The sequence below is a fragment of the Crocuta crocuta genome, unplaced genomic scaffold, assembly GCF_008692635.1.
Source record: "Crocuta crocuta isolate KB4526 unplaced genomic scaffold, BGI_CrCroc_1.0 scaffold282, whole genome shotgun sequence".
Classification (NCBI taxonomy): Eukaryota; Metazoa; Chordata; class Mammalia; order Carnivora; family Hyaenidae; genus Crocuta; species Crocuta crocuta.
This window is the reverse complement of record NW_027529174.1, coordinates 7613989-7638427: the sequence shown is the minus strand read 5'-3', so window position 1 is coordinate 7638427 and position 24439 is coordinate 7613989. Positions and strand designations below refer to the sequence as shown.

Sequence of the window (24439 nt, the reverse complement as noted above, 5' to 3'; positions counted from 1 at the left end):
TATATGACTCTGTGAACACAAAGCTAGGACCCTTTCCGGGCAGAAGTCTGATTAAATGAAGGACTTCAAAAGCTTCAGCTTCATTAGTTTCAAGATGAGTCTACCTCTAGCCTGGAATTCCTTCCTGAATGTTACATCCGTGTGGCTCTCTACTTAAATGTCCCCCTTTCAATAAGACCTTTCTGGACTATTCTAACTAAAATAAGACTGCTCTTCAAATAGTCCTCTTGACTATTCTAACTAAAACTGTTCTAACTGAAACACCTCTTCCTTATTTTTCTTCACAGCATTTATCAACCTAATATTACCCGTCTACTTATTTATTTGACTATTGTTTGCTTCCTCTGCTAGAAAGGCAGCACCATGACTACAAGGACATTGTTTTGCTCCTGATACATCCTCAGGGTCTAGAACAGTTTTTGGTATGTAGTACGGGTTCACAAAATATCTGCTGAATGAGGTGATGGGTGTATTATCTCTCAAAATGTTTGTAAAAGCCGATGGGATTAAGGCATTTGAAAATGAGATGAGAACAGAAAGGTTTTATTGTTATCAAGACATTAGTGATTCAGTTTTGGCACCCCCAGAAGCTTGCTTCCTCATAGAAAGGATATTTAATTGGGAAATACACAGGAAGGACTTTGGCAGTGCAAGGGGAGATTTGGCTGGGTTTTAATTATGAATTTGTTAAAATTGGCTTGTACTCTGTGAAGTGGTTTGAATGCCGTTCCCATGGTTTTACCTCACCACTGGGAAAAACGGGTGACATTTTAAATGGCAATAGATGTTGGAAAGACAAATGGCATATTAAAACCCACACACCAGTATGTAATGTTGCCTCAAACCAATTACAACCCTTCTTAATAAAAACAATGTCTCATCCTTCACATAATAAAGGTTTCTTCCCTTCAACCCAAATGTGCATTGTCTATTTCGTGCAGACATGTGATATTTTTTCCCCTTTAGCATAAGTTGGAAAACTGCCTTGTTGTTGAAGCCATGCAATTTCTCGGTTCTCCCAGGTTAGCTAGGCAGCTCGTCACTCACAATGATAGCTCCATTCACAAACTGACATCCTAAAAACATGAAGGAAGATAAAGAAGGTATTGTGCAAAGAACTTTAAGACAAGAGAAAAAATAAACCCTTTGGATACTTCAGAATAGAATCCCAATGAGCAGTGAATGGCAATGTCTTGAAATTTCTCTGTTCTAAATTCTTCTTGATATGAGAACTCCAAATCATTGGGTGCAATCACAGCTTGCCAGTCTTCAGATTAGCCAGGCACTGTGAACAAGTCCTGAAAATTGAACAGTGATGGTTCTTCTGCTTTCATACCCATAGGCTAAGGAATGTGGGATGAAAAGATGGCTTCCATCATGAAATACAGAGAACAGTGAAACCATTGATAAACCTGGGATCACAGAATTTCTTAAGCCTGGAAAGATCAGGTTAACCTGAATAAAAATTGATGATGGAAAGGCAGCCCTTATTAATATTTAATTATTATTTTAAAAATTTTTGGAGGAGGGAGACACAATAGGTTCCAAATTATGTGTTAGTTATAGTCCCTACTCAGTTAGGGGATGCATGTTAAGTGGGAGACCTGTATCTCATCAAAGCATCTTCTATTTTGAGTCAACCAACTTAATAAATTGGCTGTAAGATGTGTGGATCAGCTTTCAAGGCCCTGAGAGCAGTTGCTTAGATGCCTGGAGCAGAAAAGCCCTGGATTCAGAAAGGTGAAACAATGAACAACAGAAAGAGAGGCCAAGACCTGACTTCCTCCAGAAAGTGATGATTTCTCCATGTTTGTTCATTATCACTTTGAGCTTTTATTGCAGTCAAATCTCTTCTCTGAATTTTGCCTTCCCATCCCCAGTTTTGAAGGACTCATAGAATCTCCCTATGTAGGATTAATTTAGATCAGCACTGGATCAGGAAACCTGGTGTAAAATGGAACTCCACTTCCCCCAAACCAATAGTTTCCTCTTCTGTTACCCACGTTAAAAAGCATCACTAGTCTTCCTAAGCCCTTCAGAAACCTCAGTACTGTCTTCAAACTCCTTTTCTGCTCAGCCCCCGATTATCTATTTTTGAAATATTTCTCAAATTTGCCATATTTCTACCTCCTGGTTGAGGCCTCCATCCCTTCTCTAAAGAAAAAAGACATTTTCTAATTATCTTATCCATTCTGTGCAGTCCTCCAATTTACCTTCCAACTCAAACATTCTGCCAGAGGTACCATTAAAAATACTCATCTGTTGAAACATCTCTGCTGTTTCATGTGACATTACGTGAATTCTAAACTTCTCAGCCAATGTTCAATAGTTTCCACAATATGACCCTCACCTACTTTTCTGGTTGCATTTTCTTCACTCCAGTTCACACTCCCAGGAGCCGTATTCTCAAGCCACATCTTTCCCTGCTATTCCTAAAATAATTCTGTGCTTTATATATGCTCTTTTGACTCGTAAGATCTTTTTCCTATGCTGGTTCACCAAAATCCTTTAGACTGCCACCTCTTTAGAGCCTTCCATTTCCCCCTCCATAAAAACAAAAACAAAAACAAAAACAAAGCCTTCCCTTTTCCTATTTCCCGTGGTAGATTTTATCTCTAATATAGTCCCATTTTTCTCTTTATAACAAAATCCTTAAAGTGTTCACTATACAAGTATTTCCAAGTGTTCTCCACATATTTCCTTTTGTACCTATTGAAATTAGATTTTCATTTTTATTAGTCTACCAAGACAATTTATATCTGGATCAATAAACATTTCCATGTTAATATGCCTAGTGGTCAACTCTCAGACACCTTACTCAGTGAGGATATTGCATTTACCCTCTTTCTTGAAATAGTTTGTCCATTTGGCTTCCATGATACAATTCAATGTACATTCCCCCCCACCTTGTCAACCACTCCTTCTCAGTTCCCCTTGCTAGTTATTTATTATCTCCCAACTTCTAAACTTTGGAGTAACACAGACTTCATTTCTTCTTAACTTTGGTCTTTTCAGCCTAGTCCCTGAGTAGTGATTTAATCCAGTGTCATGGCTTTAAATATCAGCCTCAATCTAGGGACTTTCAAAGTCAGATATCTGAAGCATGAATTCCAGACTCCTTATCCAACTGTCTATTAGACATCTCCATTTAGATGTCTAATGTGCATCGCAAAGTTAACATGTCTAAAAACAAAATCCTATCGCTTCTCGGCCTTTTGGCTAAGATCAAGTGTAGTATCTGTTCTTATCAGTTTAAAAACAAAATCCTGATTCCTTATCCCCACTCTGACTAGGCTTCTCCCATAATTTTTCTTACTTCAATAAGACAGAATACTGTCCTTCTAATTGCTTAGATCATCCATTTAAGGGGATCATCCTTAATGACTCTCTTTCACATCCTATACTAGATCCATCAGCAAGTCCTAAATGCTCTGACTTCCTACTATGTTCAGAATCTGATCACTTCTCACATCCACTGTTATTGGGAGTATTGGATTATGGCAAACGCTCTTGATCTAATTTTTCTGCTTCTGTGTTAACCTCCTACAATCTATAGGCAACAGAGCAGTCAGAGGAATAGTTATCGTCTCACCCCCAAGCCAGGCCATGTTCCTCCTTTGCTTCCAAATTTCAATGGTTTCCCTTTTCACTCAAAATAAAGTTCCATGCCTTAAGTCGGCCTATAAGATCTCTCTGCCCCTAGCTACTTTTCTGATTTGACTTTTTCCCACTCTTCCCTATGCTCCTATAGCCCCAGCCACACCTGCCTTCTTTCCTTTTCTCAAGCATTCCCTGCATTCCCTTCACAAGGCCCTTGTAATAGGTACCTCTGCCAGGAGTGTCTTTATCTAGATCCCTGAATGATTTTCTCTCTCCCTTCTTTCAGATTTCCGCTCCAATATCGTTTCCTCAGTGACGATTTCCCTGAATCCCCTTTATAAAGCAGCACATGCCCTGTAATCAACCCCCACCCTGTAATCTTTATTCTCATTACCTTATTTTTACTTTATCAATACGACTTACTAACAACCAAAATAGTACATATTTTCTTATTTACGTGTTTTCTTTTCCCATCACTTTTCTCTTTTTAAAAAAAATTTTAAAATGTTTTATTTATTTCTGAGAGAGCAAGAGAGAGAGGCAGCATGAGCAGGGGAGGGTCAGAGAGAGAGGGAGACACAGAAACGGAAGCAGGCTCCAGGCTCTGTGCTAGCTGTCAGCACAGAGCCTGACGCGATTCCCATCACTTTTCAACAGACAAGGCTAACTGCAACAAGACGGGGACTTTTATCTAGTTCTCTGATGTATTCCCAGCACTAGGATGGGGTCAAGCATATGAAAACATTCAATAGATACATACTGAATACACTTTATTCTCTTTTTAGATTCCTAATTCTCAAGTCAACAAGTGAAAATATAGTCCATATAACCTATCTTTCAGTAAAGCATAGAATTCCTGTTCCATCTTAATTGGGTGGTGAAGGTGATGGGGATAATGAAGCTGTGGTTAGAATATCTTGAGAACTATTATGTGACTGTAAATTACCTGAAACAGCTCTTTCACAGAGGAAATGAAGTCACTGTAATCTCTTAGTCATCCTCAAAAAACAAGTAAAAGTGATACAAGGCAAAAAGTCACTTTGACTGGATACTTTCATGCTTTGGAAAGTCTTCAAATTTCTTTTTTAACTTATGCCTTCTCAAGTAAACTTTGACTCTCAAGTATATTTATTCAATCAAGAAGATTATTATTACATTGCAGTGCTTAGGAATAGTGGCTTCCTGTGGCTTTACCATTTTAAGCAAGTGATGACATTTACCATAGAGATTACACATGGATTACAGTTCGGTAGGATACCTTGTTGAGGGTTTCTTTTGGTATCACAGTCAAAGGAAAAAAGTTAGAGTTTAATATTTTATAACTCACAGCAGATTACATATTCAAGCTAAACATATTTTAGTAGCAATTCTTCAAGCTACAAAAGGGCATTGCTCCTAGAGAAAAAGGAAATGTTAGTTTGCTGCTATGACCCCCAGCAGAGTCCATGCTATATAAGCAGCATTATAAAGGAATCTACCGTTTTATTCCTATATTTAGCTAAATACAATTTTCACTCTGTGGAACCATGTTTGATAATATTTCTCTGTCTGAAAATATAAGTTTGCGTAGTCATCAGGCCATGATGTAAATTTTAATCAACTCATATATTTCTTGTTCCTAAGAGTGAAATTTCCGTGGCACTTGGTTAAATATTGCATCACATGCAAAACTACAAGCGGTTTTAATAAGCTGGTTTCTGTTTTCTCCTGTGATAAATTTCTTGAAAACTGTTATTTATTTGTTGTCGTTAATTTAATTAACATTCAGAAATTATACAGTCAATTTGGCAGTGCTTTAAATTAATGTAACAATTTATCTGGGATTGTTAATGTGATATGAAACACTGATAGTGTCACCGTTATCGAGTATTTGCTGAATATTTCTGTCATTTTGCACACTTACAATGTTTTGTCTTTTTAACTTAGATAGTTCTTATTAAAGACCTATACACTGTCACTTACCAGAAGATTATTAAAGCACTGATACACATAGTTAATCTGAAAATGTGTCCAGAATTGAATTAAATACAGACTCTGAACTGCCTTGACTGCTTCTCTCCTTCTCTGCTTTGGAAATTATGAAAGGATAAGGAAAGTAAACTCATCAATGATATGCTACGAAAGAAAATAGCACCATCCCTCTGCCACCATTCGAAGGAATGAAAGTATTTACAGCATTCTTTATAAAAAATGGATATATTCTATCACAAGCATATAAACCCAATTTATTTTCCTTAATTTGAAATAATTCTTTCTTGCTTCTTCCATACTCTCAAGTAATTGAGAAAATACTTTCAGTTAAACATCTTTGATGTTACACTGAATCTGCAAACATATACCAGGTAATTCAGTATTCTAAGGGGACATAAAGCTCAGATCGATATGGGAAAGTGACTAGAGTAGTGGATGCGAACCCAACATGAGAAGGCCAAAAAAGTAAAAGGCAGATTTTAGGAGGACTCAAAACTGGAAAAGTTGGAAATTCTGGCCTTTTATCTATACTCAGAAGAAACCATTTGTTTCCTGAAATGACTTTGGCCTTTCTGTTGAGCCACATTCTCCTGCTTTTAAACAACCAATAATTATACTATGAAAGCTTGGTGCTCAGAGGAAGAGTTCATCATCTTTTTCTGGTACTCAGGCACCATCTAGAGTGTCTTGTTAGTTAACTATCTCCACAAAGATAGGAGAATTGTCTTTCCATTACTTAAAAAGAAGCGACTTAAGGGAACTATTTATCTGATAGGAGGTCAGTAAGCAGCCAGAATACAGAGATGTCATAGAACACCATGGGATGAGAGTTAATTGTGAGTTGATGGCTAAAACACAGATTAATGGTATCTCTGACTCCCATTTTTTAAATTTGGAAATATCACTCATTTCAAGGTATCATTGGATTATTTCTAAAGTATACAGAATATGTATAAGATAAATACAAATTTCTTCTGATAGAATTTCATAAACAACCTTGCTCNATAAAAACCCTGAAAGATTGCATATTTTAAAAATGCCTGTATAAAAGGAACAAAATTAAAGAACATGTACAATGTGCTCAAATGCACCATAGAAGCTTGTCGCTGCAAGTAGCGTACAATTCAAGAGTTTAAAGTATGTTGTAGCTCTTTGGAAATAGATCCTCCCTGTAGCATGCAAAGCTAATGTTTGGTTAAACTTGATAAAATACTCTCTAAAATGCACTAGGTAAGGGAGCAGGGGACTGCCTGGCAGAGACGGGAGAGGCACGGCTTTTTTTACCTGTGAAATGGGGATCCTAATTTTACATTTCTCATAGAATCCTTGCAAGTTTAAATGATATCATGGCTGTAACCCGCTCACCCTTGTTATTGTTACAATGTCATTACTATATTTTTAGGGCATATACAACATGCTAAACGTTCAGGGGCAGGAGTAACAGAAGGAAGAGTTCAGAAGATGTGACATCTGAGCCTTATCTAGAATATGAATATATAGCTGCCATGTAAAGATCGAACGGGGCTCCCGCTAAAAGAATTCTAATTATCAGTGAGGTTGCAACTGTTAATTGAATTTCAAGCCACTTATCTTTTCTCTGCACAGTACCAAAAGTAACTAAATGGCAGATGTGGTACTAGGAAAATCTTAGGATTATCTCAGCATTTAAGGGCAGATCACTTAAAATATCTATGTTACAAAAATGGAGGAATTTCCTTCCTTTCTTGCCAAGGTCTGGTGAGGAAGAGCTGTTTTTAGAGCAAGTTTTTTCTAAAATTAAAAATGGCTTCCATGAGGGTTTTCACTGCCAATATGAGGCTGTGTAAGTCGTTTCTGTTTCGCGGAGGAGCCACTAGCACTTGAATTAAATCAGCCAAAATCAGAGAGCAGGGATACTGCTGGGAACGTTCCTGTTGCAGCAGCAAATCAGAAGCATCCTGTGATTTTTTTTTCGATGCAGTTTCTGGCCTCACAAGAGTGACACTCGAATAATTCCACTGGTATCAGCTAAGTTAGCTTTTGCAAATGTTATGAGAATTTAAGCCCACTCTGAAATACACACAAATTGGAGACACATACGTGAGGCTATCAGTTATTAATTTAGTGGTGCAATTAGAAATAAAGCCCGCAGACCAAGCTGAGTTGTTTTCATGAGTGCTGGGGTGGAATAGGCAATTGGTCTTCTTGTCTCTCACACCGGGTGAATCGAACAAGTGTATCAAATGTTAAACTGTCTCTCCCCAAATAATGAAAGAATGACTGAAAATTATATCCCAACTTCCAACCAGCATGTTCATGGTATCTGGAGAATTCTTCTTGATATCATGTGTTGATGTCTATTTCATGAACAAGGGATTTTTGTCCTTTCAAAGATATCTGTTGTTTACAGAAATCACTAGTTGCTATGCCAATATGGGGCCATACGAAATAGAACATAGGTAGAAACAACATAAACTAAAAACAGAGGGGAAACAAGAGATATAACATGTTTATGAGGGCAGCTACAGGCAGTGGATATTTAAGACTATTGGGATTAGCACTTCCAAGACTTTAATTCTCATCTTCCTTTTCCAAAAACATGAGAGTCACTGAGGCCTGGAAACCTAGACACCCTGGGAACCTGCCTGAATCCATCCAGAAATGATTATCGAATTATAGCTTGAGATTAAAATCTACCAGCTAGTAGGGTCTGGAACGAGTTTGACTTCTGGAATGTTTGCATGGATGGGGGAACTCTGTGTCTTTGAGTGTTCACCAAGCCATAAACATGCCCTAATCTTCACTCTATTTCCCCAGTCAGATGCAGCCTTTCAAACAGATGTCTGGTTTCTTGGTTCCCATTCCAGTGCTCCAGTTTGGACTGTCTCTTTTTTCTGTCTTCAGCAATCTTGGCTACGGCCCTGACCTCCTCTCTGGGCCTGGTCCATCTTTTCTGCATCAAAAGCTTGTCTCTGTTTCTGTTCCTTCAGTCACTGGGGGAAGTCTTGCTCCCATGAAGCTCTTGACTCAATGGCCCACTAGCCTGAGGTGCCTCTGCTTTGTCTCATAAACGGACCAGTGACTTGCCCCTTGAATACACACCTGCTTAGGCCCAACAAGAGTTCATATGTTCTTTTAAATATGTGCTTCTGGCTCTTCCCTTCGTGAGTCATCTCTACAGCTGAATTGGTCTACTAACGCCAGTCTAGAATATTGGGGGCCAGCCTCGGCTCCTCAGAAGGGTCTGGTGAATTCATTTTCAGCAGCCATGAGTGTCCCTGTGAAGGCTCCCAGTGACTCCCTTTTCTGGAGAATTCCTTTGGTTCAATGAGATTCTTGCTTGAGAGTTTACCTACTCCCTCTCGGCAGCCAGCAGCCAATGATAGAAAAAGAGAAGAATCCTGGCCTCACGGTAGGACCAACTTTGTGGTGTAGTTTGTGTCCCAGGGTGAGGGACAGACCAAAGCTTTTCCCCACTAGAGACAACATACTTGCTTAACTGTTTTCCTCATCAGATCTCCATATCTCTTACTTCCTTTTTCCAATGTTTTTTATTTATTTCTGACAAAGAGAGAGAGTGAGAGACAGAGACAGAGACAGCATGAGTAGGGGAGGGTCAGAGAGAGGGAGATACAGAATTTGAAACTGGCTCCAGGCTCTGTGCTAGCTGTCAGCATGAAGCCCGATCCGGGGCTCAAACCCACAAACTGTGAGATCATGACCTGAGCCAAAGTCAGATGCCTAACCGACTGAGCCACCCAGGCGCCCCTCTTGCTTCCTTTTTGAGTGAATTTCCTTAATAATTGGCTTTCACAGGAAGCCCCCTTCTTGGCTCTGCCTTTAAAGAAGCTGACTGAAGACAACTTTCTTTTCTCCTTGGCCCACTGCTAGGATCCCAGGCTTGAGACCCAATCATGAGTTAACCATCTCTCTTGTCATAAGTTAGGCTATAAAATTATCTCAGTGTGGCATACCATCTGCCAAAACAGCCAAGCCTATACTCATCCTTATTTTTCTCCCTAACTCCCCCAGACCCTAAATATCACTCCTTTCTACCCCTGCCCAGAGAAACTTTGCGTGACACAATGCTTAGTGCAGAAACCTGGAAATACAACAGAATTCTATCAGAACTTGAAATGTACCTGAGTCTGTCAAATCAGTGTATCTTACATCCCTGGATCCTGACTTAAAGAAGTGAGTTTCTAGAGAAGGTTATTATGTACTCCCTTAGTTTTTAGTTTGTTGGGAACTAGATTTCTTTTTTTTTTAATAGAGTGGTCTTTCACAGACTTTAGGCCACAAACTATTTTAAGAAGTTTTGCAGGCAATATGCATTAAGCAACCCACATGGAAAGGATGACCTCCTTAGCATGCACCTGGAGCATGGAACAAAAATAATGAACTGAAGTGAAACATGAAATATCCATAGAAAAGCTATTTTTCCTATTCTGTGTCATCTGTATTATGTTCCTTAAAATGCCTTTGAGGCAAATGTATTTTGAGTAGAATATACAATCAGCAAGTTTTCTATTATTTACAAATTGCTAGGTATATCCTGTCAAAACATTCACTAAAAATACTTCACATTCTCTCAATCATGCTAAGAAAAACACAATAACTCAAGGAGGAGTTTGCCTACAGAATATCACACCCTTCTAAATAAAGTTTTAGAGAAACCACATGAGATACTTTGTTCCACTTTCACCCTTTGCTGAAAATTAGCTTATCAAAAACCTGCAGAGCACTTTTTCAAAGGCTCCATTAGCTCATGTTTTTATTAATGATTAGAAATATTGCTGTATTATCAGTCACTAGAAAAATTCAATGGATGCCTGGCTAATTGCAGGTATAGNGCCTTCACAATTGTTTTTTTTGCCCCACATTCCTACCCTTTCCGTACAAGCTGCCACTTCCACACCACAACTTTTCACTAGTTACTGAAATAATCTTAATCTGGTTAAAATTCTCCCTAAGCCATCCTTCAGCCAATTGTAAGGTGATAGAGCGCATGTTGTATGAAGTCGGGAAGCCTGCCTTATCTCAGCTCTGGTTTTTAACTTGCCGCGTGTGCTGTCCTGTTTGCATCCTAGTCTTTCTTACAGCCCTCGTGTTGATCATCTGTAAAATAAAAGTGTGAGAACACCGAACCTGAGGCTGTCCTTCAGCAGTAACACCCTAGAATACTATCATCTATTTCTGGGTGCCTTTCCCTCTCATCCTATTTCCAGCTTTTCTTACAAGTGTGACTTGTCATTGGCCACTGCTCCTGGACACTTAGCTACTCCCTAGACATTTTTTTTTGAAAGAGAGAGAGAAAGAGAGAGAGAGTCTGAACAAGCGGTGGGGCGGGGGTGGGCAGGTGCAGGGGGAGAGAGGGAGAAACTTAAGCAAGGGCTCTATCTCAGGACAATGGGATCTCGACCTGAGCCAAAATCAAGAGTCAGACACTTAACTGAATGAGGTGCCCCCAGACTTTTTCTCTCATCCTCCAACTTGTCTTTCCATCCTGTTTCCTGTTCCTTCAGAATTTTTGCTCTCTACATAGAAAGACCGTTGGCCACTCAATACAGAACTAGGGCCCTGTTTTATCACTAATTAGCTCTACACACATGGCAAATGACAGGCACTTCCTGCTCCTTATGTGTGAAACAGAACTAATAATAGCGTTCTGTCAGTTTTGAAATGTTAGGAGTTAGAAGGAGAGAGAAGTGAGTGTGAAGAATCGTCAGAAATGCAGTGTATTATGATAAATGAACATATTAGCATTGACTGCTGTGTAATCTCTCCTAGGTAACTCTTGTTCTCTCTAATAAGACCTTCAAGAGACAGATTTCTTAATCAAGAACAATGACCCTGAAGATCTTATGAACATTCTACCAATCTGGTGGGGGGGGTGGGGGCGGGGAACGTGTGTATGGCAACTCTCCAGTGATACTCCAATTGACAGTGTTGTGGGTAAACACAAAGGGGATTTGTTTAGATTTATGTCTTTATGGATCAAACTGTTCTAACTATACTTAACAGTATTGTGAAACCTTCTCAATATGGAAGATCAGTGCATCAGGTAGATGTGTCTTTATAGTTTGAATAGTATGCAGAAGCTGGGATGAAAAGGAAGGGGATTTAACTCTAATCCTGTAAGATTATGTTTTACAATGAATAGTCATCCTGAGGAAGGGAAGATTGTGAATTAAAAATCATCCCAGTTTAAGATGACATAATGCAGCCTTTGATACCTCTGAAAAACTGTCCAAAACTAAGACCCATGGTATTTAGTGGATCAGCAATAGCCACAAAGTCAGACTTTCCTTTTCCCAAATCTTTATGGAGATATAGCAATGGAAGCATGTTTATTCAGATATCAGGGCATGATTCAACAGCCCTTAGCCCTAGCATTTGGGTTCTTGGAGCTTCAGTTTCTTCATATACGGAATTAAGATAACCTAAACCACTTGGTTGTTTGGAAGGATCAATGAAATAATGCATGTTGAAGTAGCATATATAAACTTGACCCAATTTAGATGATTAGTCCAATTCACACATTTAGTATTATACCTGTTTCTTTTTATTGTCTGAATTTTATACAATACACTCAAATAAGGTGTAGGATTTTTGTGCTCAAGAATCATGGTATTATACTTTAAAAAATGTATCTTTTCCATCTTCTTTATATACAATGGCTAATGAATATCAATATATCCAATTTTAATGTATCGAATGTTTTACATAGGAGATACTACAATAGCTTTCCCATAGTGTTAGGTATTAGAACCCATAAAAATCCAACTGGCTATTGTTGTGCAATATTGTTGTACTGGCTATTTTGTGCAGCAAACTTACCATTTTCATTAACTGGTGAGGCAAGACTGCTCCTTGCTGGTAGAGTGGGCTTTGCAACAGACAGAATAACCTCTGTAGAAAATAAATTTAACTTTTCTTGGGCTCTGTCGTTTGTTTATTTTGTGATCATATGGAAATTATTTCATTTCTCTGAACTTCACTATCCTCCATGTGAAATAGGGATAGTAAAGTTTGCTTTGCTAATTTCAGAAAATTATTAAATAGCTGTAAATAACCCTAGATAAGATATGAAGTTATAGAAATATAACACTTTATAATATTATAATTGGTGGTATAAATAAGACTGCTATATTGGGTTTTGCTCAACTTTAGTCATCTGATGCCATCTTTACAATTTCTGTAACAGCTGGGGGTCACTTGAGCTATTATTTACATAATATTTTGTATCAACCTTATTTTGTTAACAAAATAAACTTATTTTAAAAAAGAAGCCTATAAAACAAACCTCACTTTGGAAAATAGTAGGCAACTTTAAAAATGAATGCAATTTTAAAAATGCCATTAAGTTCTAGGGAGATTCTGCTGTCCACCATGACTCTGACCTGCCCTATTTGTTAAGGTCAGAGATTCGTAGATGTTACAAGAGGCATGAAACATTACACTAGTTTTACACCAAGGCTTTCCACTAAATGTAAGTAAGAAGTATTGAAAAACACTTAAAAAGAGTATCATTCTCATTGAATCATTTTTCTGGCTCTTTCTTAAATGACTTAAAATTATCCTGTCTACCTTCTGTAGGGCATGTCCCCATCTGGAGGGGAATCGGTGCCACAGAAAGTGTAATAGGATGGAAGTACGCGTTCTGCCTCAGACCTTGACATGTCACTAATATCCATGAGCCTTAGTTTCTCAACTTCAAATAAGGGTGTTAAGATATAGTGTTTCTAAGGTCTCTCTTCCCTATAATAGTCTGCAGTGTCTTTTATGTATGCATGCAAAATAGAGTACTTCATTTAGTAAATACCTGAGAATGTCTAGATTTTTAGTTTTAGAAGAATGGTCTTGTTCATCATAATGTTCTGTCTTTGTAAATAAGGTAATTCTGAACTTCTTTTGACATCACCCATTCAAGAGATGGCCAAGCTTATGTCAAAATCATGGAATTCACTTTAATACTGCCTACAGTGGAGGCTTGTAAACCAGCCAGTATGTGAAATTATCAGATATTCATGAGAAAGAGATCCCCTTGACCTCTCCTGTTAAAGAGCCACAGAAGAGTCTTGATTGATAGTGTGATTTGATAACAGGAAAGTGAAAAGGATAGATTATCCTGCTTTACAAGGACATCTGAATCAATACAGCACCAGATAAATTTGGGGGGCCATTAGTTACGTGTAGATGGGTCCTGAATGGTTTAATGATGACTTGAAACTCAGTCCTTTGATAATGTCCTCACTTCTACAAAGAAGTTCATTTAAACTGGTGAGCGACACTGACCTATGCTTCCTACTGATGTTTTATACTTTAGTTTTCTTGAGACTGTCATTAGATGTATACGTACACACACGTAACATATATTAAATATTAGCACAAGGTAAGCAAAGCTTATTTGATTTTCTTTTCATTTTTGGTAACCAGCTTTTCTTAATGGCTTATTTAATTACATATATGCTCTCACAAAGTCTATACTATACATTCCATCCAATTTTCCCATCGATTATCATAATAAAGTAACAAATGTGTACCAAGAGCATCATATGTAAGGCCTGCGATTAGAGGCTTACTTAAGGGAACTGATCAGTGATTAAAGTTGGGCAGTCCATCCTCAGATCTTCCCTAAGTCTTCTGTCAGGCACACAATTGTTTGTCGATGTAGCTATATCACATCCGCACTCCAAGACTCTTCATGCCCCACCCCAATGACTACTAGTATCTGGCTTACCTCTCCTTTAGGATTGTGGTCCTTATCCTGAAAACCTTAGATCTGTTAATGATGCCCCAAATTTACCTTTATAACACACCACTCATGAACTGTTCTGTATTTCTCCTCAACTCTACTCATCTATTTTCATATTCTGATCAAAGACATACCTCACTAGAGAGTCTGCACAACCAGCCACATGCTTTAGACCCCCAGAGATCTCACTCTGTCACCTAACCCCAGTCATCCAGCCCATCGGTATGGGCCATACCATTGTATTGTCTCACAGGGAAAACTCTTAGCTGTAAAGAGGGTGTGTGGTGGGAAACAAGAAAAAAAATACAGCTTGATTCCTTTAAATTAAAACTGATTACTTTTTAATCAGAAGGAATTCTTAGAGTAAGTCATCAATATAAATGTAAAGTAGCTGTGGTTTCTTTCATGGAGGATAAATTAAATTAAAAGTCTCAAGGACAAACATCAATAACAGCTTAAATAAATAGAATGTGTTGGACTAAAATGTAACTTCATTTCTATTTCAGCCTTCTGTGGGAATGCTTCTGCCAATATGTGATTTTGGCTTTACAAGGTAAACACAGGAAAAGCGGTATTTTGTCTTTTAGATCTTCAACTGGTAATCAGTATAACCTATCACTACTGAATTGGTTAAGCCTAATTATTTTTGACCTTCACATATGCCTTCAAACCAAGATTACTCATCCCTGTACTTCAAGGTCAACTTAATAAAAATAAATGCAAGGTACCAAAGCATCTTTGATGCAGGATCTATAGGCCCTCTCTCTCTTTCACTGTGTTTAAATACTCCTGAGGTGCCTGGGTAGCTCAGGTGGTTATGCGTGGCACTCTTGATTTCAGGTTAGGTCATGATCTCATGGTGGTGAGATCAAGCCCCGCCTGGGGCTTTGCATTGATATTGTGAAACCTGGTTAAGATTCTCTCTCTCTCCCTCTGCCCCTCTCCCACTTGTACTCTTATTCTGTCTCAAAAAAAAAAAAAAAACTCCTCATGATTATCTCGGTTGTAATCTGAGCAATTCTCTGCTAGTCTAATCTGGAGTCACTCATGTATCTGCAATTATCTGACAAGTCAGTTGTGGAGCTTTATCACCAGCTGGCAATTCAGGCTGGCTATACCTGTCACTTCCCTGGCGTCTCACTTCCACAGCATGGTAGTTCAAGGTTCCAGAAGGACAAGAACAGAGCTGCCTCTTAAGATCTAGGGAGAGTTTACAGTGCCATGTCAGCCACGTTTTATTAGTCAAAGCAAGTCATGAGGCCATCCCAGATACAGGGAGATGAAAAAGTAGACTCTAGCTTTTGATAGGAGTAGCCAACTTACATTGCAAAAGCATGTGGTTACAAGGAGGAGTGATTTATTATAACAATCTATCATGCCAATATACTGTTTCCATAAAGACAATTTAGAAAGAACTCTTTTATCCTCATGGTCTTACCATTCTTGATTTCAAGTACTATGTTAATCAAAGAGTTGTAATTCTTACAATTAACTTAAAGTATTCAGAGAATTATATGGAAAATTTCTAAAGATGACATCTTTCCAGATGTTGAGGATTTCTAGTCAAACATTCAACTGTTTAATAATAAATTTATAGTCTATGGGAAATGGTTAATGGTTCTTCTGAATTTGAAATGGAATTTCATTACCAAAAATCTTTTTATTTTCTTCAAGAAAGCCATTGACTACCTACTTATTAAGATATTTTATCTAAAGCAACCCACCCAAATGAAGTCCTTGATACCTTCTTTGCTTATAGGATTCTAAAACAAACATGAAAAAGGCAAAAGCTAGAGAAAGGATAGTATTATTGCAAATTATTGATTTAAAAAAGGAAATTATATTGGGGTGCCTGGATGGCTCAGTTGGTTAAGCACCGGACTTCAGCTCAGGTCATGATTTCATAGTTTGTGGGTTTGAGCCCCTCATTGGTCTCTGTGCTGACAGCTCAGAGCCTGGAGCCTGCTTCAGATTCTGTGTCTCTGTCTCTCTCTGCCCCTCCCCTGCTTGCACTCTGTCTCTCCCTCTGTTTCTCTCTTGCTTGCTCTCTCTCTCAAAAATAAATAAATGTTAAAAAAGGAAATTATGGGCATTCGGTTCATGTGAACCCAGAAAGTCATCAATGAAGAAGTCAGAAGTCACCAAAGTATCAGTAATGGTCATGGTAAGCCAAGCTGAAAACTAGAACAGAAACTCCTAGCATGGTCTGTGGAGTGAATGCTAATGCTCCTGGACCTGTCAGATTATACCACTCTCAATTCATTGGCTCATTAACCCCTACCTGTGCCACAGGATGGTGTGGAGTTCACAGAGTTGTCTCCTTGGATCACTCCAATAGGGCTCATAGCTCTTGCAAGACAGGCCACTTACTGGTGTTCAGTACCTAGGAGGCTACTATTGTGTGAAGCTTGCATCCTGCTTCTGACACCTCCAAGGGAGGGATCGCTCTGGTTCTCCTGATCCTGCATATTCGTAGTGCTACAATGTTACTAGATTTCTTTTTGTTCCCGTAGTGCTGCCATCGTGTTCTATTCCCTGAGGAATTGAGGGCAATGGCTGTCTTCCCCCATTCTGTGCCACACTTTTTTACCTGTGTGCGTCGGCTCTACTGCTTAGACTCCTATGTCTCACAATGTACTTCAGGAATTTGAGAAGTCCAGTCAACCTCTGCCTGCAATATAAACACTGGGAATACTAGTCTGGGGAAGAGCCAATGTAAAACTCCAGGAGAAAGAGCCTGGTATGTTTTCATGGCTAGGCTTAGAGAAAGGGAGAAGTGTGGTAGGAATGAGGCTCGAGAAGCAAGACGCTAGGTAAGGTAGAACCATGGGGTTCTGGGCCTTGAACCCTGAAGAAGGGTTGCTTCTTTCTTTTACAGCTGTGTCACTAAGAAGGCCAGCTAATATCACAAGGATCCAAATGTTTGGAATTCTTATTGCATTCAGTATTTAACAAATGATATATTATTAACCGCTGAATGACCAACTGCCATTCTTCACACAAAGGATGAGCCACTGCCCATCATTCTGTCTACCTGCCTGATTTTGCAAGAGACCTATTAACTATGATCTCCCCTACTGTAGTCAGTGTTACAGGACCTGCTTTTGTTTGCAAAAGTAAGAAATATTGTATTTCGTGAAAGAGAGGGCAATATGGCTGTCTCGGCAAAACACACAAACCGTTCAGAATTCTATCCAAGACCGAAGTTGACCTCTTTGTTTTCTTTGAAAACCAAAGACTCCATCTAATTTTCTAATCTGCTTCTAGTTGCCAATTAAAAAAATTACTTTTTATTTTTTGGGCAATCTTTCACCTCAAGCCTAGATGATGGGTATGATCTGATCATTCCATCTTCTCTTTTTGAAGCAAAGAAGTTTTCATGTGGCTCACTGCCAGTCATAATGATTGACTAATTCTGGAGAAAAAGAAGAGGTAGAGGAAAGATCTTTAAAACTGAGATGTTGTCCTCTTTGGAGATCTCTGGCCACTAGTTGCTTTTGTACTTCTGAGGTTCAGAGATCATTCCATAGATTGTGTCCTTAGATTTTATTCCTGAGAAGAAGGCCCATCATTTTCCCTTTCCTTCTTTCACAATCTGCCTTTTCTCAATAGCACATGGGCCTGCAGGGAAAGTCTTGACTTTGGGAACCAAAGGCACTATGCTCCACTGCAGCTACACCTCAAAGGGCCAGTCTGAATTGTGCTGGGGCTAAACATTTGAGACTGTTTTCTCATTGGGAAGTGAGGAGAGTATGATCTCTACTCCTTTGCAGAATTTGGGTGGAGAATATATGAAAAAATACATGTTTGTTAAAAAACATGCAGTATCAAGAGGCTTTAAAAAGAAGGTATGATGCACACTGTGTTTTACAAATAAAGAGAAAAAGTCAATTATTCAAGAATTTCAATATTGTTTATAATCACATAATCAGATAAACAATAATCAACTGTATGATCAATTTTTGATAGAAAAGAATTAATATATATATTGTGGTTACCTTTTATCCTATTAAATTCTGGGAGGATAACAGAAATTATACACGGAAGAAGGTATTACAGAAATAAAGCTGTATTAGTAATTATGTTTTTAAGATAAATTATAGGCTCTTTTATAACCACAGTGAGAACAGTTGAGGGGTGCCTGGGCAGCTCACTTGTTTAAGCATCCGACTCTTGGTTTTGGCTCAGGTCATGACCTCATGGTTTGTGGGTTCAAGCCCCTCACTGTGCTCTGCGCTGGCAGTGCAGAACCTACTTGGGATTCTCTCTCTCCCCTTCTCTCTCTCTCTTACCCTCTTGTGCTCTCTTTCACTCAAAATAAATAAACTTTAAAAAAAAGAACAGTTGAAAATATCCCAGTTGTTATCACATTATTTGTAAGTAGCATATTTAGGGCAGAAGCCATACTTCTTTTGATAATTCTAGAGAACAATTTCTGTCTGATGTCATCTTAGTTTTATCACATTTGTGACTGTTCTTCCTTCAGTAGATTTTCTCATCAAGAAACTGATAATGTTATCAGACTTTTAGTTGAATATACAAACAATTACTGCTATGATTGGGAAAGATATTAATGCCATACATGACCTGTCTGAGGGATAGGAAATTGAAAATAAGTTGTTTACTTTTATATCCTGTTAGCAAAGAGTTTTGAATGACATGCTATTAATTTCATGAAATAGAAAATGTCTAGTACAGTCAGTTGTAAGCAGGCTTTCCGCAATAGACTTATACCATCCCATCTATTTTAGATTATAAAATTGCACAAATTTGTCATGCAAAGCCATTTTACAGTGTTTCCTGTTAGTCACCTGCAGTGAATTGTGCAAAGCTGGAATCCAACGGTACAAAGTAAAGGTAAAGTGGAGGGGTTGGGTGAAAATCAGTCAAACTGGTGGATATTTCCCTGACAACTGACCCGGACAGACACAGACCTGGATAAATCTTGAGGTGTTAGCAAGAGAATATTGGAAAATTGTGAAGCTTGCATGGTCTCACCCTGATTATATTTTCTATCGCTCAAGAATTAAGGACAGGGACCCTGGCTTATGCTGACTGTTTCTACTGATCTCATGGCATTAGGGAAATAAAAAGAAATTCCACCTCCCCAGTTGCTGAAGATTAGAGAACCTACTAAAATTAAAGTGTGGATATAAGCACTTTACCCAGTCACCTCAGAAAGGTGAGTGTGGATGGACTAGAAAGTACAGACCCCTGTGGCGTAAGAAGAGCTGTCAATCCAGAACAAGCTGTACAATTTGAGGCATACTTACCTGGCTTACAACTTACCTAGCACTTTTCTTTTAAAAATTTTTTTAATGTTTTTATTTATTTCTGAGAGAGAGAGAGACAGAGAGAGAGACAGAGACAGAGAGAGCAGGGGAGGGTCAGAGAGAGAGGGAGATACAGAATTTGAGGCAGTCTCCAGGCTCTGAGCTAGCTGTCAGCACAGAGCCCAATGAGGGGCTCGAACCCACGAACCGTGAGATCATGACCAGAGCCGAAGTCGGACACTTAACCGACTGAGCCACCCAGGCGCCCCACTTAGCACTTTTCTACTCTTTCTTCATGAACCACCCCAAGTATCACCTTTTCTATGAAACATTTCCAAAGGATGTCTCCTCAAAAAGTAAAGGCTCCTTATTCTCTGGTCCTATGTGTATAACTCAGTATTGGAGCTAACCAATCACATTTTAATACAATCAGCTTATTTACCTTATAGGACAACTTTGTCCCCTGGGAGACACTGGGCTGTGTCTGGAAATATTCTTGGTTGTGACATCTATGGAGAAGGTGGCTTGCTACCAACATCTATTAGATAGAGGCAAGGGATACTGCTACGCATCCTGCAGTGCACAGGACAGCCCCTGACTACACAGTTGTCCTGCTCAAAACATCAGTTGTGATGAGGTCAAGAAACCCTGTAGCGGCTCATTTTAAAACTCTTGGCAAGTATCAGAGCCTGTGCTAGGTTCAGAAGAAAGAGAAAAATAGTAAGATAATAGAGTTGAGTTATTTGTTTATCTAGCTGTCTCCCTCCTCATTTTAAAGTGATGATGTTGTTCAAGCAGATGCCATTCTCCTAACTCTCCCCTGTGACCAGATTCTTGGCCGAATGGGTAGCACAACTGTTCCTTCATTCACTCTGTTCCTCAAGACTAGGGGTCGCTGTGGTCTCTTATCTCCCATTTCCAGTTGATTCCCCAGCCCTGCAGATGTTACCTACCCCATCCCACCTGCTAGATGTAGATTAAAAATGTCCACTGACCTTTAGCTACCATTAGGATAAAGACTAAATTCTTCCAAGGCTTTTCATGTTCTTTCTTTGCTACTTTCCTAGCATCACCACACGCTGTACCCTTCGCTGACCTCTTGTTTTCTGCTTTCCAATGATATAAGCTTCCTTTCAGGTCCTTGGGCTATTTCCCACTGCTGGGCCTTTCTACACACTATCGCCTCTGTCTGCATTCTGTTTCCTTTCCTGTGTTTTCCTGGTTAAATCCGATTCATCTCTCTTCAATATTTTCTTCCTCAGAGATACTTTCTCTGCTCACACACTGGGTCTGTGCTCTCCCCAGACTCTCATAGTCCCTTTCTTCATATCATTTGTCACTGAAATTATGCCTTAACTTGTGTGGTCACATTTGCTTTTGCTCACCTTTAATCTCCAGCAATTCTAAAGAGCCGGCACATCTTTAGAATTCGTTAAACACTTGTTGAATGAACAAATAAATAAGGGAAGAAAGGAATTTGTGAATCTGAGGTCATGTTACAGATATCAGTTGGCAAAACTAGTTTCTGACATTATTCACAATGTGATTCTATGTTTTGTTTTGTTTTGGAGTGAGGACATATGTTTTATTCATTTATTTTTTAATTTAAATTCAAGTTAGCTAACATATAGTGTAATAATGGTTTCAGGAGTAGAATTTAGTGATTCATCACTTACATATGACACCCAGTGCTCATCTAAACAAGTGCCCTCCTTAATGCCCATTATCCATTTAGCCTATCCCCCACCCACCTTCCCTCCAGCAACCCTCAGTTTGTTCTCTGTATTTAAGAGTCTCTTATGGTTTGCCTCCCTCTCTGTTTTTATCTTATTTTTCCTTCCCTTCCCCTATGTTTGAATGTTTTGTTTCTCAAATTCCACATGTGAGTGTAATCATATGATATTTGTCTTTCCCTGATTTATCTCACTTAGCACAATACCCTCTAGTTTCATCTACATTGTTGCAAATGGCAAGATTTCATTCCTTCTGATCACCAAGTAGTATTCTACTGTATGTCAACTTGAACTAGAATTTGAGAAGATGCTTCAAGAGAAAAAATCCAACAGAAAAGCCTGGCTTAGGGAAAAAAATCTCTGATACAGCACAGCGTTTGCCTAAGGATTTAGTAAAGAATGGGACTGCTAAAGGCAAACTTAAAAGTCATTCCACTAAAATGTAGTAAGACATGGGGCACAATGCTTTGACACCTTCCAACAGAGTATTGAACAGAATTTACATAAGAATGAAACAGAAATGCAATTACTCATTTTTTGATGGAACCCCAAACAACTCTGGGAACTCGAATGCCCGAGAGGCTATGGTAGGAAGAGCCAACAAACATGGCAGACCAAGCAGAAGCATCACGGGCACCTGGGGGTGGGGTGGTGGTAGCGGCAAGGGCAATGGCAGTCTGTGGCAACAGGAGAATGGTTCTGAAGTTCTGGGCAAAGAGGACCAGAACAAGAAATGAAGGAAAGGACTGTGTTTGGCAGTTAAACAATGACTAGAGTTGAGGGCCTGGTTCACGTGCACAGGGAAGAAGTTTATCAAAAGGTGATGTTGTGTGTCTTACATATGCAAATGGGGACCAAGAGCCATTGGAACATGGTAACTATTCTGAATGCCTACCGTTTGTATCAGCAGACTGGTGAGGCCTGGGGTAAGACCGGGAGGACTTATGACTCATGAAATTCAAAACTTGATTCTTGATTCGAACTGATCTTTTAATCTTCACTTTCTTCAATCACTTTCATGAGCTGTCAGTGCTGAGTTGGTCTCTTTCAAAATATCACAGATGTGGATACAAATGCAGTCTTTGCAAATTGTACTTACTCTTCAATGGAAGTGACTATTGTCTTTCATAATTTAATGAGGACCTTTATTCCAAAAATCAGTCACATGCATCAGATTCCATAAGCCGTAGACCAGCCTTACCTAGAATTTAAATGAGAATCATTACTTTATTAACTCAAACTTTATCCTGGGGGTGGCAGGGGGAGGGTAGGAAAAAACATCTGATAGACTAACCATATGTTTGAGGAATAATGCAAACCCTTTTCAATTATAAAATGCTTAGAGTAGATAATGACAAATGTTTCACTTTTCTTTTATTGAGCTCATTTTTATTCTATGTAAAGGACTTTTGTCAGGAGTCATAAAGCTGGAAACATACCTCCATATGTCATATAGTTTATAGTCTGTTCTCCTGCCACACAGATGGTGGTCTAGCACCCTTTAATATATCTTCAGGGATCCCTTCTCGTTGTGCTTATGTCAGTGTGAATATTAAAATCCCTATTCATGGAGAGAAAACACGGCCTTTTATATTGCTTTTAGATCCTTGATGTCTTTTAGGCATTCCATTATTTTTGTGTTTTGCCTTCTTACTGATTAGAATGGATACTTCAAGCTAAATAGGTAGGAGACAGACCAGACTAGGAGGGACAAGATGACAGAAATAAGACATGGCTACTGAGGTGACTTTACCCCTGCTGAGAGTTAGTGGTTTGTGAAGGGAATGGGGCACAGGCAGAAATAAGAATAATGTAGGTAAAAGAAAGATTGTGGTTAAGTTTGCATGGTAGGCAGAATAATGCCCCTCCCATTCACTAATGGTGCCCCAATTCTTAGGACCTATGAATGTATTAGCTTAGATGGCAACAGGGAGGAAGCAGATGTAATTAAGTTAAGATCCTTGAGATGAGGAGATTATCCTGGATTATCCAGGTAGGTGCAATCTAATCACATGATTCCTTAAAAATGGAGACTCTTCTCCAGATGTGATAGGAAGGAAGAAGGCTGAGTCAGAGTGAGATATGCTGTGGAAGAACATCAAGAGAGAAGCCGTGCTGCAGGCTTAGAAGGTGGAGGAAAGGTTCATGAGCCAAGGAACGTGGGAAGACACTTGAAACTGGAAAAAGCAAGGAAGTGGGTTCTCCCCTAGGGTCTCCAGAAAGGAACTAGCCTTACCTACACCTTGAAGTTGGCCCAGTGAGACATGTGCAGACTTCTACACAGACAGACATAAGATAACAAAGTCATACTGTTTGAAGCCACTAAGTTTCTGATCATAGTTTATCGCAGCAGTAGAAAATAAATATGGTTAGGTCTTCCTTCTTCTGCCCTCGACTCCCTACATTTTACTCTTAGAATAACATCTGGAGTGATGCTATTAAAACAAAAGACAGCCCATGTCTCTTTGCTGCTCAAAATCCTCCAGTGGCTTCCCATGTTAGAATAATAACAAAAATCCTCATGATGGCCTCTAAGGCCATCTGTCCCTTCACTGCTTCCTACTTTTCCCCTACTCCTCTTATCCTGACTCACTCCAATCCAGCCCCGCTGACCACCTTGCTCTTTCTAGATCACATCTGGCATGCTTCTGCCTTAGGATTTGGTGCTTGGTGTCTCTGCGATTGCAAACCTCTTTCTTTTGTTAGCCGCCCGACTTGCCTCTGTATCTTTTTTAGGTCCTTGTCCCAGTGACACCCGTCAAACAAATCTTTATGACCACAACTAATTTGGGATTGAAACCTCCTATTTTCAACCCCAGAAAGACCTACTTAATGTTCTTGCTTCATTTTTTGTCACAACACTTTTACATATAATATGCAACACCATTTTACATATATTTTACTTATTTATATTGTTCATTATGTTTCTTCCTCCATTAGAATGTAAGGCCCATTAGGGCATGGGTTTTTTTCTATTTTACTTTTTACTAATTCTTTGTACTAATAATTACTTGCTGAATCTCCAGTATCTAGAATGTTGCCTGGCACATAGTTGATGCTGAATACATATTTTTTAACACATTGAATGAAAATGAACTGGATTTAAAAAGAGGGAATAACGTCTT

At 39.0% G+C, this 24439-nt stretch overlaps 1 protein-coding gene and 1 pseudogene across 2 annotated transcripts in view; both read left to right on the top strand.

The window, feature by feature from the left end:
- The window catches only part of GABRB1 (gamma-aminobutyric acid type A receptor subunit beta1), a 362417-nt gene that overhangs the window by 32793 nt on the left and 305185 nt on the right, over positions 1–24439 (top strand). The gene's annotated exons all lie outside the window — the stretch shown is intronic.
- LOC144226413 (U2 spliceosomal RNA) lies at positions 3200–3380 on the top strand (annotated as a pseudogene).